The 13,754-nt window shown below is 52.8% G+C and overlaps 1 long non-coding RNA gene across 2 annotated transcripts in view; it reads right to left on the bottom strand.

The window, feature by feature from the left end:
* LOC309556606 overlaps nucleotides 1–13,754 on the bottom strand; it is a 247,410-nt gene that overhangs the window by 179,681 nt on the left and 53,975 nt on the right. The window lies entirely within an intron of this gene.

The raw sequence follows: 13,754 nt of genomic DNA, 5'->3' as shown, positions 1-13,754 counted from the left end.
GGGTGGCAGATTTGACCAAAGTAGGGGATCATTTCCTCCTGACACTACGACACTCCAAAACCAACCAGGTGGGACCGCCGGTTGACGTTCCCCTGTACCCTACAGGCAATCAGTGGTGCCCGGTCCGGTTGTTGGATCGTCTTCTCCCATCCTTGACGGGTCGTGGCCCAGATGCCCCCCTTCTGAGTCTCAACGGCTCGCCACTCACCACCTCGAAGTTTATGCAATACGTGAGAACCCTGCTCTCCAAAATAGGTTGTGACCCTGCAGCTTTCTCGGGTCATTCCTTCCGTATAGGGGCAGCTTCGGCAGCATCTAGCCACAACATACCAGTGCATATTATCAAAAGGATGGGCCGATGGAAGTCCTCTGCTTACAGCCGGTACATTCCCCAGCCGGAGAATGAACTCAGACTGGCTTTTAGAGATCTGGCCACATAGCACTACAGGTCTTGCTTTCCGTTTTGGGATATGTGTGTATTAAAGGTCGTTTTGGTTAAGTTATACCTTTTGCCCTCTTTATTTACAGGCCTGCCCGAACCACGGTTTCGGCACGCCTCAACCGTACTTCTTTTATTGGTTAGTACCAACTAACGCCTCAACCGTGCTTCTTTCACTCAGTTATTCCCTGACCACAAATGGGCAGGCGGAGCCTGCAGTTGTGGGAGGGGAGGGGCCGGCCTATTTAACGTCAGGCCGCCCTCCTCACTGGGCTGACGTATTCGGGTACCCCTCCCTCCACGCCCCTTTTTTCAACAATTCCATCTGGTGGGCCCTCTTTATTTACAGGCCTGCCGAACCACGGTTTCGGCATGCCTCAACCGTACTTCTTTTAATGGTATTTCACTCAGTTATTCCCTGACCACAAGTAGTATTAAGGCACACCTGGGGACTACAATTAGATGTGTAGCATATCACTACAAAAAGGGTGTGTGGCCACACTGCACTCAGTGAGAGGGGCTCAAAGGGGTAAATTTTAAGTCAAACTCTAGGGAATAGAGTTATGCTCACACAGTGCATTTTCTCCCTCCTCACATACAATGCAGCTACTTGCCCCTTCCCTTACATTCACAAGGTCCCCCATCTCCCACTCTTACATACAACTCAGCCCCCATTCCACATACAGACAAAAGGCAGCCCTACCAATGCGGAGAATGCTTGTGCAATGTGTGTCAACACCGAAGCCTCCATCAGGGGCCAATATGACAGGATCCCAAATGGGAGACAGTTGTAACACCAAGCGTCTGAACAAGGACCTACAAGGCAGGATTATCTAAAAAGTTTAAAATCAGCCTTTCGAACTTACATAAAAGCAGTGGCGGCTGGTGAAGTTTTAAGATGGTGGGGCGCAAGACCCCGCCCTTCCATTTTGACCCCTCCCATTTCTCAGAAGCCCCACCCCTTAGAGACTCCACCCATTTTGTCCCCTGTATTTTGCTTGCGTGAACAAATTCTCCCAATATATCACATATTAAGGGGTCCATCAGTACTAGCATATCCCATAATAGGGAGCAGGGGCCCTATTATGAGATATACTGTGAGAGACACACCCTATTATGGGATACACTGACTGAGATTGGCACAAACCCCACAGTACATACCCCCCCCAGCACAAACCCCCCCTAGCACAAACCCCCTAGCACAAACCCCACAGTACAGGCCCCCTAGCAGAAACCCCACAGTACAGGCCCCCTAGCACAAACCCCACAGTACAGGCCCCCTAGCACTAACCCCACAGTACAGGCCCCCTAGCACTAAGCCCACAGTACAGGCCCCCTAGCACTAACCCCACAGTACAGACCCCCTAGCACTAACCCCACAGTACAGACCCCCTAGCACTAATCCCACAGTACAGAACCCCTAGCACTAATCCCACAGTACAGACCCCCTAGCACAAACCCCACAGTACAGGCCCCCTAGCACAAACCCCACAGTACAGGCCCCCTAGCACAAACCCCACAGTACAGGCCCCCTAGCACAAACCCCACAGTACAGGCCCCCTAGCACAAACCCCACAGTACAGGCCCCCAAGCACAAACCCCACAGTACAGGCCCCCTAGCACAAACCCCACAGTACAGGCCCCCTAGCACTAACCCCACAGTACAGGCCCCCTAGCACTAACCCCACAGTACAGACCCCCTAGCACTAATCCCACAGTACAGGCCCCCTAGCACTAATCCCACAGTACAGGCCCCCTAGCACTAATCCCACAGTACAGGCCTCCTAGCACTAATCCCACAGTACGGGCCCCCTAGCACAAACCCCACAGTGCAGGCCCCGTTTCAATGCAGTGACCAGCGTGCGTGCGTGCCCCCAATGTAGTGACCAGCATACATGGTACCCCCAATGCAGAGATCAGCGTGCGTGCCCACAATGTAGTGACCAGCATACAAGGTGCTGCGTGCCCCCAATGTAGTCACCAGCATACAGGGTGCCCCCAATGCAGAGATCAGCGTGCGTGCGTGCCCCCAATGTAGTTACCAGCACACAGGGTGCCCCCAATGCAGAGATCAGCGTGCGTGCCCCCAATGTAGTCACCAGCATACAGGGTGCCCCAATGCAGAGATCAGCGTGTGTGCGTGCCCCCAATGTAGTCACCAGCATACAGGGTGCCCCCAATGCAGAGATCAGCGTGCGTGCGTGCCCCCAATGTAGTCACCAGCATACATGGTGTCCCCAATGCAGAGATCAGCGTGCGTGCGTGCCCCCAATGTAGTCACCAGCATACAGGGTGCCCCCAATGCAGAGATCAGCGTGTGTGCATGCCCCCAATGTAGTTACCAGCATACATGGTGCCCCCAATGCAGAGATCAGCGTGCATGCGTGCGTGCCCCCAATGTAGTCACCAGCATACAGGGTGCCTCCAATGCAGAGATCAGCGTGCGTGCCCCCAATGTAGTCACCAGCATACAGGGTGCCCCCAATGCAGAGATCAGCGTGCGTGCGTGCCCCCAATATAGTCACCAGCATACAGGGTGCCCCCAATGCAGAGATCAGCGTGCGTGCGTGCCCCCAATGTAGTCACCAGCATACATGGTGCCCCCAATGCAGAGATCAGCGTGCGTGCGTGCGTGCGTGCGTGCGTGCCCCCAATGTAGTCACCAGCATACAGGGTGCCCCCAATGCAGAGATCAGCGTGCGTGCGTGCCCCCTTCAAAGCAGCCAGACAGTGTGTGGGCCGGGCCCCCCCCCCCAGGCATCACTTACCTCACTCACGGTGACCTGCGTGCTGCTTCCCGAGATGAACGACTCCCTCTTCTTCTTCTCCCGCCCGCCGGGCTGACGGTGCGACTCCCTCTTCTTCTTCTTCTTCCGCCCGCTGGGCTGACTGCGCGACTCCCTCTTCTTCTTCTCCCGCCCGCCGGCTCTCTCTGGTCTGACGGCGCCGGCGGGTGGGGAGGTGAGGACGTGATGCCAGGACGATGAGTGACTGACGCATGCACCGCCCCCACACGTCACGTCACCCGGGATGTCCTCCTGTGTGATTGGTCCAGGCTGAAGTCTGGACCAATCACAGCCAGGACATCTCTAAAGTGGCCGAGGGTGGGGTCAAAAACCCCACCTCCCATACCCAGCACACAGTGGGTGAATAATTGACATTTTTTTTTTCTTTTGTAAATCTTTCTTTCTTCCTTTTTTTTGGGGGGGGGGGGGCGGCGCCCCTGCGCCCCCTATCGGCCGGCTGCCACTGCATAAAAGTGTTAAATACTGTATGGGATTTTAGTGATTGAATTTACTTTAAGATTCCCTGGAAGCATTCCAGATAAACAGGTCTGTGGTGAATATAAGCATTATGACAATATTTGAAAAGAGAGCAAATCTTTTGACATAGATTGATTCATAGTTTTTCAGTAAAACACATCACAGATCATTTTTTTAAAGAATGAACAAAAATCCTTTATTACAAAATGATAGAAAACAGATGTTATTGTGTGCACAATTTATACTTGTATTGGTTAAACTGCAAAAGATAATTTTCTAAAGTACTCTGTGCTATACATCCAAAGGGTGTCTACCATGAGGAAGAAGGCAATAATTATTTTTAATAATGTGCAAAAATATACCACACAAGTCCGGTGTTCTATCAGAAAACCCTACCCCGTCAGAAATACCTACCCTCGTCACTTCTGGGGCTAGTTCGTCATTCATCAGCTCTTGCCGTGTCCCAGTGCGCATGCGCCATCCTAGAGCGCATGCCCAGTCAGAAAATGATCTCGGCTCCAGGAAAATAATAAAACCACCCATCAAAATTCCCTACCCTCATCACTTCCGCAGTGTGGGCAATGTCTATATATCCCACTACACCCCTTTACGTATACACAGTCATAACAATGGGGAACTGTTGTCCTGAACAAATATATATATATTTAAATAAATAAATGAAAGGATTAAAAAAAAAAAAAAATATATATATATATATATATATATATATATATATACATACAGGGCTCAAAATTTCAAGTCATGAGCTACTAGCCAGGCCTTAAGAGTTACTCGCCACTTGCCCCACCCAAACCCTACCCTGCTCCGCCCCTAAACACGCCCTCATAAAATATCTCATAAAATTACACTGTTTGATGTTTTATTCAGAATTAAGTAAAATATAAACAACAACAACTTTAGAGTGCCCACAGCGTGTCCCCTTAAATGCAGAGTGACCACAGCATGCCCCCTTTCAATGCAGAGTGCCCACAGCGTGCCCCCTTAAATGCAAAGTGACCACAGCGTGACCCCTTTCATTGCAGAGCGCTCACAGCATGACCCCTTTCAATGCAGAGTGCCCACAGCGTGACCCCTTTCAATGCAGAGCACCCACAGCGTGACCCCTTTCAATGCAGAGCGCCCACAGCGTGACCCCTTTCATTGCAGAGCGCCCACAACGTGACCCCTTTCAATGCAGAGCGCCCACAGCGTGACCTCTTTTATTGCAGAGCACCCACAGCGTGACCCCTTTCATTGCAGAGCGCCCACAGCGTGACCCCTTTCAGAGCAGAGCGCCCACAGCGTGACCCCTTTCAGTGCAGAGCGCCCACAGCGTGACCCCTTTCAGTGCAGAGCGCCTACAGCGTGACCCCTTTCAGTGCAGAGAGCCCACAGCGTGACCCCTTTCATTGCAGAGCGCCTACAGCTTGACCCCTTTCAGTGCAGAGCGCCCGCAGCGTGACCCCTTTCAATGCAGAGAGCCCACAGCGTGACCCCTTTCAGTGCAGAGCGCCCACAGCGTGACCCCTTTCAGTGCAGAGCGCTCACATCGTGACCCCTTTCATTGCAGAGCGCCCACAGCATGACCCCTTTCAGTGCAGAGCGCCCACAGCGTGACCCCTTTCAGTGCAGAGCGCCCACAGCGTGACCCCTTTCATTGCAGAGCGCACACAGCGTGACCCCTTTCAGTGCAGAGCGCCCACAGCGTGACCCCTTTCAGTGCAGAGCGCCCACAGCGTGACCCCTTTCAGTGCAGAGTGCCCACAGCGTGACCCCTTTCATTGCAGAGCGCCCACAGCGTGCAGAGACCAGCGTGCACTTACCTGCAGCGAGCGGCTTCTCATCAATCCTGCGCGTCCTCTGTGTCTCCCTCCTCCTCCTCGGCTAGTTGAAATTGTTCACCTTTCGGCCAATCAGGAAACACCTGCCTCCTGATTGGCCAGTAGGAGGATCAGGCGGAGGATCCCTGTGACAATAGCGAATTTTCATTTGCTATTGTCACGCAATGGGTGGGCTCAGGGCGCAGTGCTCTGCTCCCTGAGCCCATCCGTTTCTGAAGATGAATGTTCATCTTCACCCTTCCGAGGCTCTACACGCCCCCCTCTCCGAGTCCCACCCAATCACTACAAGGCAAGCTCCACCTGACCTCCTGTGTACTGGAGCTGCCTGAGCCATTTATGCTACTGCTGGGAGAGGAGGTAGGACCGGGGGAGGGATTGGTTCTGTCTCCCCAGCAGTGTTTGATGATGCCTGTGAACAGCGGCGGCGGCGGTGGTGGCAGGCACAGCACAGGCACAGGCTCTACTACTCGCCATACTCAGAATTCCACTCGCAAAATGCGAGCAGGCGAGTGGAATTTTTGAGGGCTGTATATATATATATATATATATATATATATATATATATATATATATACATATATCGGGGGCCGATATGCACTTTCCCTGATATATCGGAATCGGCCTTTTGATTTACCGATATTGCCGATATTTTCATGACGTCATTCCGTATGTTGTGCCCACACGTTCTGCCTTCTAACACCGCCTCCCACACCTGCGCGGCCCATACGTGACGCCATTTCACAGCGCGCACTGCACTTAAGACCGCCTCCCACAGCTTTGTGTTACAGCCAGCTGCAGTCCGGTCTGGTCACGCTGCCAGCCATCCATCCACCCACAGGCCCTGGCCTCAGCCACCCACCACAACAGGGTGCCAGCTAAAGCGAGCAAGCATCCAGCCACCCAGATGACACCAAGCCAGCCACCCGCCACCGTGACCAGTGTTCCAGCAAGCCAGCAGCTACCTGCCACAACAGGCCAGAGTGAGTGAGTGACACCAAGCCAGCCATCCACACAACAGGGTGACCCCAAGCCAGCCACCCATAACAAGGTGACACCAATCCAGCCCCTCCCCACAGTGTTCCTGCAAGCCAGCCAGCCACCAGCCACCCACCACAGTGTTCCTGCAAGCCAGCCACCCATAACAAGGTGACACCAATCCAGCCACCACAGTGTTCCTGCAAGCCAGCCACCCATAACAGGGTGACACCAAGCAAGCCAACCAGGCACCACAGAGACTGTTCCTGAAAGCCAGCCACCCACCACAGTTTTCCTGCAAGCCAGCCACCCATAACAGGGTGACACCAATCCAGCCACCCACCACAGTTTTCCTGCAAGCCAGCCACCCATAACAGGGTGACACCCATCCAGCCAGCCACCACAGTGTTCCTGCAAGATAGCCACCCATAACACCATAACAGGGTGACACCAATCCAGCCAGCCACCACACTGTTCCTGAAAGCCAGCCATCCATAACAGGGTGACACCAATCTAGCCAGCCACCACAGTGTTCCTGCAAGCCAGCCACCAATAACAGGGTGACACCAAGCAAGCCAACCAGGCACCACAGAGACTGTTCCTGAAAGCCAGCCACCCATAACAGGGTGACACGTAGCCAGCCACCCAGCACAGTTTTCCTGCAAGCCAGCCACCCATAACAGGGTGACACCAAGCAAGCCACCCACCACAGTGTTCCTGCAAGCCAGCCACCCATTACAGGGTGACACCAAGCCTGCCACCCACCACAGTTTTCCTGCAAGCCAGCCACTCATAACAGGGTGACACCAATCCAGCCAGCCACCACAGTGTTCCTGCAAGCCAGCCACCCATAACAGGGTGACACCAAGCAAGCCAACCAGGCACCAGAGAGACTGTTCCTAAAAGCCAGCCACCCATAACAGGGTGACACCAATCCAGCCAGCCACCACAGTGTTCCTGCAAGCCAGCCACCCATAACAGGGTGACACCAAGAAAGCCAACCAGGCACAACAGAGACTGTTCCTGAAAGCCAGCCACCCATAACAGGGTGACACCAAGCCAGCCACCCAACACAGTGTTCCTGCAAGCCAGCCATCCATAACAGGGTGACACCAAGCAAGCCACCCACCACAGTGTTCCTGCAAGCCAGCCACCCATTACAGGGTGACACCAAGCCGGCCACCCACCACAGTTTTCGTGCAAGCCAGCCACCCATAACAGGGTGACACCAATCCAGCCAGCCACCACAGTGTTCCTGCAAGCCAGCCACCCATAACAGGGTGACACCAATCCAGCCAGCCAGCCACCACAGTGTTCCTGCAAGCCAGCCACCCATAACAGGGTGACACCAAGCAAGCCAACCAGGCACCAGAGAGACTGTTCCTAAAAGCCAGCCACACATAACAGGGTGACACCAATCCAGCCAGCCACCACAGTGTTCCTGCAAGCCAGCCACCCATAACAGGGTGACACCAAGAAAGCCAACTAGGCACAACAGAGACTGTTCCTGAAAGCCAGCCACCCATAACAGGGTGACACGTAGCCAGCCACCCACCACAGTTTTCCTGCAAGCCAGCCACCCATAACAGGGTGACACCAATCCAGCCAGCCACCCATAACAGGGTGACACCAAGCCAGCCACCACCACAGTTTTCCTGCAAGCCAGCCACCCATAACAGGTTGACACCAAGCCAGCCACCCAACACAGTTTTCCTGCAAGCCAGCCACCCATAACAGGGTGACACCAAGCCAGCCACCCAACACAGTTTTCCTGCAAGCCAGCCACCCATAACTGGGTGACACCAATCCAGCCAGCCACCACAGTGTTCCTGCAAGCCAGCCACCCATTATAGGGTGACACCAAGCAAGTCACCCACCACAGTGTTCCTGCAAGCCAGCCACCCATTATAGGGTGACACCAAGCAAGCCAGCCACCCATAACAGGGTGACACCAAGCCATCCAACCAGCCACCACAGACTGTTCCTGAAAGCCAGCCACCAATAACAAGGTGACACCAAGCAAGCCAGCCACCCATAACAGGGTGACACCAAGCCATCCAACCAGCCACCACAGACTGTTCCTGAAAGCCAGCCACCAATAACAAGGTGACACCAGTCACCAAGTCAGCCAGCCTCCCATCCATAACAGGGTGACACCACCAAGCCAGCCACCACAGACTGTACCTGAAAGCCAGCCACCAATAACAAGGTGACACCAGTCTCCAAACCAGTCAGCCAGCCATAACAGGGTGACACCAAGTCAGCCAGCCACCACAGTGTTCCTGCAAGCCAGCCAGCCACCCACAACAGGGTGCCAGTGCCAGCATCAGCAGCAGCTTCAGCTTCAGCAAGCTATTTCTTTAATCTTTTTTGTGTCTTTCAAGTTGAAATGGAGATGGATGAGGAGAGAAAGAGTAAAAGTGTGGTCTGGGACTATTTCTCGTCTCAACCATCTCCGGGAAAAGCAGCAGTGTGCAACACATGTACAAACAACATAAGCATGGGATCAGTAACTGCAAAAAACAAAAATACCTCAAATTGTTGGGCCCATCTAAGAGTTCATCATATTGAATTGTATCATGCAGCACAGAAAAAACAAAATAAATATCAAAGTGATTTTGATTCAATACCTCCTCCACTATCCCAGGCAACAATAACAGATATGTTTGTGGAAAAAAAAACAGATGTCACTGTCTAGATTCAGATGGAAGATCCCAACTGCTGGACAGAGTAATCACCGAGATGATTGTCACTGATAACCAGCCATTTACAATGGTGTCTGACTCAGGATTTAAGCGGTTGATGTCCATGCTTGAGCCAAGCTACACACTGAAGAGTGAGAAGTATTATCGAACCAAAATGCTGGCAAAGCTACACCAAAAGGTAGTTGACAAAGTAAAGGCTATGCTGCAACCAGAGAATGCTGGCAACTGGCTCTCATTCACAACGGACTGCTGGTCACAAACAGAATCTGAGTCACTACTCATTCTTACATGCCACTTCAGTGACAGCGGATGGACAAAAAGGCAATTGGTGTTGAATACAAAAGTGATGCAGGGATCCCACACAGCTGAGTACAGTAGAGAAATGTTTCTAGGCATGCTTGAAGAATGGGGAATCAACAAAGACCGAGTGATGCTTGCGCAACTTAGAGACAGTGGAGCAAACATGCCTAAAGGAGTGAGGCTTGCTCATACATCAAACCTCTGTGTCATCATGACACACAACACCCTCCAACTTTCAAATGATGGTCTGTCAAGCCAAAGAGCTTTGATTGATCTATGTTTTGAGAAGCATTAAGAGATTAAACATGTTGTGTTTGCAAGTCTTTTGAATCCTCGATACAAGAGCCATGCTTTCTCTTCTGATGATGTATTGGCTAAGGCAAAACAATGGCTGACAGAAGATGTGGAGGTGCAGGAGGTTCCTGCTGAAAGTAAAAGTCCAGAACACTACTTTTATGAAGAGCAGCATGCTGAAAAAATTCAACAAATGTCCAAAAATACGTCAACGAACAGAAGAGAATCTGCTTCATCGTCGTCGAATTGATCAGGACATTTTCTATGTTTTATTGGGGCCTCATGCGGAGGATTCAATTTCTTCTGAATCTGCAACGATGAGCCTTGATGATGAACTTCATCTCTATTTGAAAGAAGCAGTAATTGACAGAAGAAGTCATCCTCTTCAGTGGTGGAGAGAAAATGAGGTACGCTACAAAAGACTTGCTTCCCATGCTAGAAGATACCTCTCTCTCTCTCTGATCCTCTGTCATCCACTCCTGAGCATGTTTACAAAGTTGCAGCATTGTTTGAACAAAACAGAAGACCTTTAACAGGTGACCATGGACATGCTGAAATGTTCTGCTTTCTGCATTATTATATTGTTCTACTTAACTGGGAGTATTGAAAAGAGTGGTGTCCACTCCACTCCAATCCACTGTCTAGCTGTTGCCTATCTTTTTTTCTAGCAGTTTTGCACTGATTGCTGTAGTTGCAGTGAGTGCCCTACTGCTAAGAGTCCAATCCAATGTGTAGCTGTTGCCTAGCTTTTTTCTAGCAGTTTTGCACTGACTGCTGTTGTTGCAGTGAGTGCCCTACTGCAGAGGTAGTCCACTGACTCCAATCCACTGTCTAGCTGTTGCCTATCTTTTTTTCTAGCAGTTTTCCACTGACTGCTGTAGTTGCAGTGAGTGCCCTACTGCAGAGGTAGTCCGCTGAGTGACTCCAATCCACTGTCTAGCTGTTGCCTAGCTTTTTTCTAACAATTTTGCACTGACTGCTGTAGTTGTAGTGAGTGCCCTACTGCAGAGGTAGTCCACTGAGTGACTCCAATCCACTATCTAGCTGTTGCCTAGCTTTTTACTAGCAGTTTTGCACTGACTGCTGTAGTTGCAGTGAGTGCCCTACTGCTAAGAGTATAATCCAATCCAATGTGTAGCTGTTGCCTAGCTTTTTTTCTAGCAGTTTTGCACTGACTGCTGTAGTTGCAGTGAGTGCCCTACTGCAGAGGTAGTTCACCGACTCCAATCCAATGTCTAGCTGTTGCCTAGCTTTTTTCTAGCAGTTTTGCACTGACTGCTGTAGTTGCAGTGAGTGCCCTACTGCAGAGGTAGTCCGCTTAATGACTCCAATCCACTGTGACATGTGTAGCTGTTGCTCTTTTTCTAGCAGTTTTGCACTGACTGCACTGCATTAGTTGCAGTCAGTGCCTTACTGCAGAGGGCAGTTCTCCACTGACTCCAGTCCAGTCCAGTCCAATCAAGGCCGGCGCTCCCGCTAGGCAAACAAGGCAGCCATACCTCCCGCTCCAAGCATCCCTAATTCGTCCCCGGCAAATCAGGGCTGAGTCCCGGAATGCTCGCGGCGGTGCGGGTGGCTTGGTTCCCGCATGCCGTGAGCGACACACACACGGCAGCTGGTATCTCTCCCCAGCTGCCTGTGCCAGTGCAGAGAGCGGAGAGCACTGAACCCACTCCTCCCCCTTCCTGTGTGTTTCCTGTACACAGAGGAGAGGAGGCGGGGAGCAGCTCACCACTCTGCAACAGCGCCGCTCTGATCTGAGGTCTGTGATTTTTATAACTAATACTAACTTGCCGGGGGGCTGTATGGAGATGGAGGAGTGTATGAAGCTGGGGGGGGGTGTATGGAGATGGGGGGTGTATGAAGCTGGGGGTGGGTGGAGATGGGGGGTGTATGGAGATGGAGGGCTGTATTAAGTTGGGGGGGGTGTATGGAGATGGGGGGTATATGAAGCTGGGGGGGTGTATGGAGATGTGGGGGTGTATGGAGCAGGGTGGGATGGAGATGGGGGGTGTATAAAGCTGGGGGTGTATGGAGATGGGGGGTGCATGGTGCTAGGGGGGTGGAGATGGGGGGGGTGTATGAAGCTGGGGGTGTGTGTATGATGCTAGGGTGGTGGATATGGGGGGTGTATGAAGCTGGGGGGTGTATGATGCTAGGGGGGTGGAGATGGGGGGAATGTATGTCATCTTCCTACCATCCCACCCCCTGACATCTTCATCCCCCCTTTACCCCCCTGTCATCTTCCTACCATCCCACCCCCTGTCATCTTCATCCCCCCTGTCATCTTCACCCCCCATCAGCTTTCTACCACCCCACCCCCTGTCAACTTCATCCCCCGTCAGCTTCCTACCATCCCACCCCCTGTCATCTTCATCCCCCCTGTCATCTTCCTACCATCCCACCCCCTGTCATCTTCATCCCCCATCAGCTTTCTACCACCCCACCCCCTGTCATCTTCACCCCCCTGTCATCTTCATCCCCCGTCAGCTTCCTACCAACCCAATCCCCTATCATCTTCATCCCCCGTCAGCTTCCTACCATCCCACCCCCTGTCATCTTCATCCCCCATCAGCTTTCTACCACCCCACCCCCTGTCATCTTCACCTCCCTGTCATCTTCATCCCCCATCAGCTTCCCACCATCCCACTCTGTCATCTTCATCTTCCCTGTCAGCTTCCTACCACCCCACCCCCTGTCATCTTCCTACCATCCCACCCCCTGTCATCTTCATCCCCACTGTCAGCTTCCTACTATCCCACCCCCTGTCACCTTCATCCCCCATCAGCTTTCTACCACCCACCCCCTGTCATCTTCATCCCCCATCAGCTTCCCACCATCCCACCCTGTCATCTTCAGCCTCCCTGTCAGCTTCCTACCACCCCAGCCCCTGTCATCTTCACTCCCCCTGTCATCTTCCTACCATCCCACCCCCTGTCATCTTCATCCCCACTGTCAGCTTCCTACCATCCCACCCCCTGTCATCTTAATCCCCCCTGTCATCTTCATCCCCCTGTCAGCAACCTACAATCCCACCCCCTGTCCTCTTCATCCCCCTCTCCCGCCCCTGTCAACTTCCTACCATCCCACCCCCTGTCATCTTCATCCCCACTGTCAGCATCCTACTATCCCACCCCCTGTCATCTTCATCCCCCCTGTCATCTTCACCCCCCCCTGTACCCCACTGTCAGCTTCCTACTGTCCCACCCCGTCATCTTCATCCCCCATCAGCTTTCTACCACTCCCCCTGTCATCCTCATCCCCCCTGTCATCTTTATCCCCCATCAGCTTTCTACCACCCCACCCCTGTCATCTTCATCCCCCGTCAGCTTCCTACCATCCCACCCCCTGTCATCTTCATCCCCCATCAGCTTTCTACCACCCCACCTCCTGTCATCTTCACTTCCGGGTCATCTTCATCCCCCATCAGCTTCCCACCATCCCACTCTGTCATCTTCATCCTCCCTGTCAGCTTCCTACCACCCCACCCCCTGTCATCTTCACCCCCCTGTCATCTTCCTACCATCCCACCCCCTGTCATCTTCATCCCCACTGTCAGCTTCCTACTATCCCACCCCCTGTCATCTTCATCCCCATCAGCTTTCTACCACCCACCCCCTGTCATCTTCATCCCCCATCAGCTTCCCACCATCCCACCCCGTCATCTTCAGCCTCCCTGTCAGCTTCCTACCACCCCAGCCCCTGTCATCTTCACCCCCCCTGTCATCTTACTACCATCCCACCCCCTGTCATCTTCATCCCCACTGTCAGCTTCCTACCATCCCACCCCCTGTCATCTTAATCCCCCCTGTCATCTTCATCCCCCTGCCAGCAACCTACAATCCCACCCCCTGTCCTCTTCATCCCCCCATCCCCTCTGTCAACTTCCTACCATCCCACCCCCTGTCATCTTCATCCCCACTGTCAGCATCCTACT

The sequence above is a fragment of the Pelophylax lessonae genome (genome assembly GCF_965119305.1).
Source record: "Pelophylax lessonae genome assembly, chromosome: 1".
Taxonomy (NCBI): Eukaryota; Metazoa; Chordata; class Amphibia; order Anura; family Ranidae; genus Pelophylax; species Pelophylax lessonae.
Note: the sequence above shows the minus strand (reverse complement) of the source record. Positions and strands in the feature narration are given on the sequence as shown.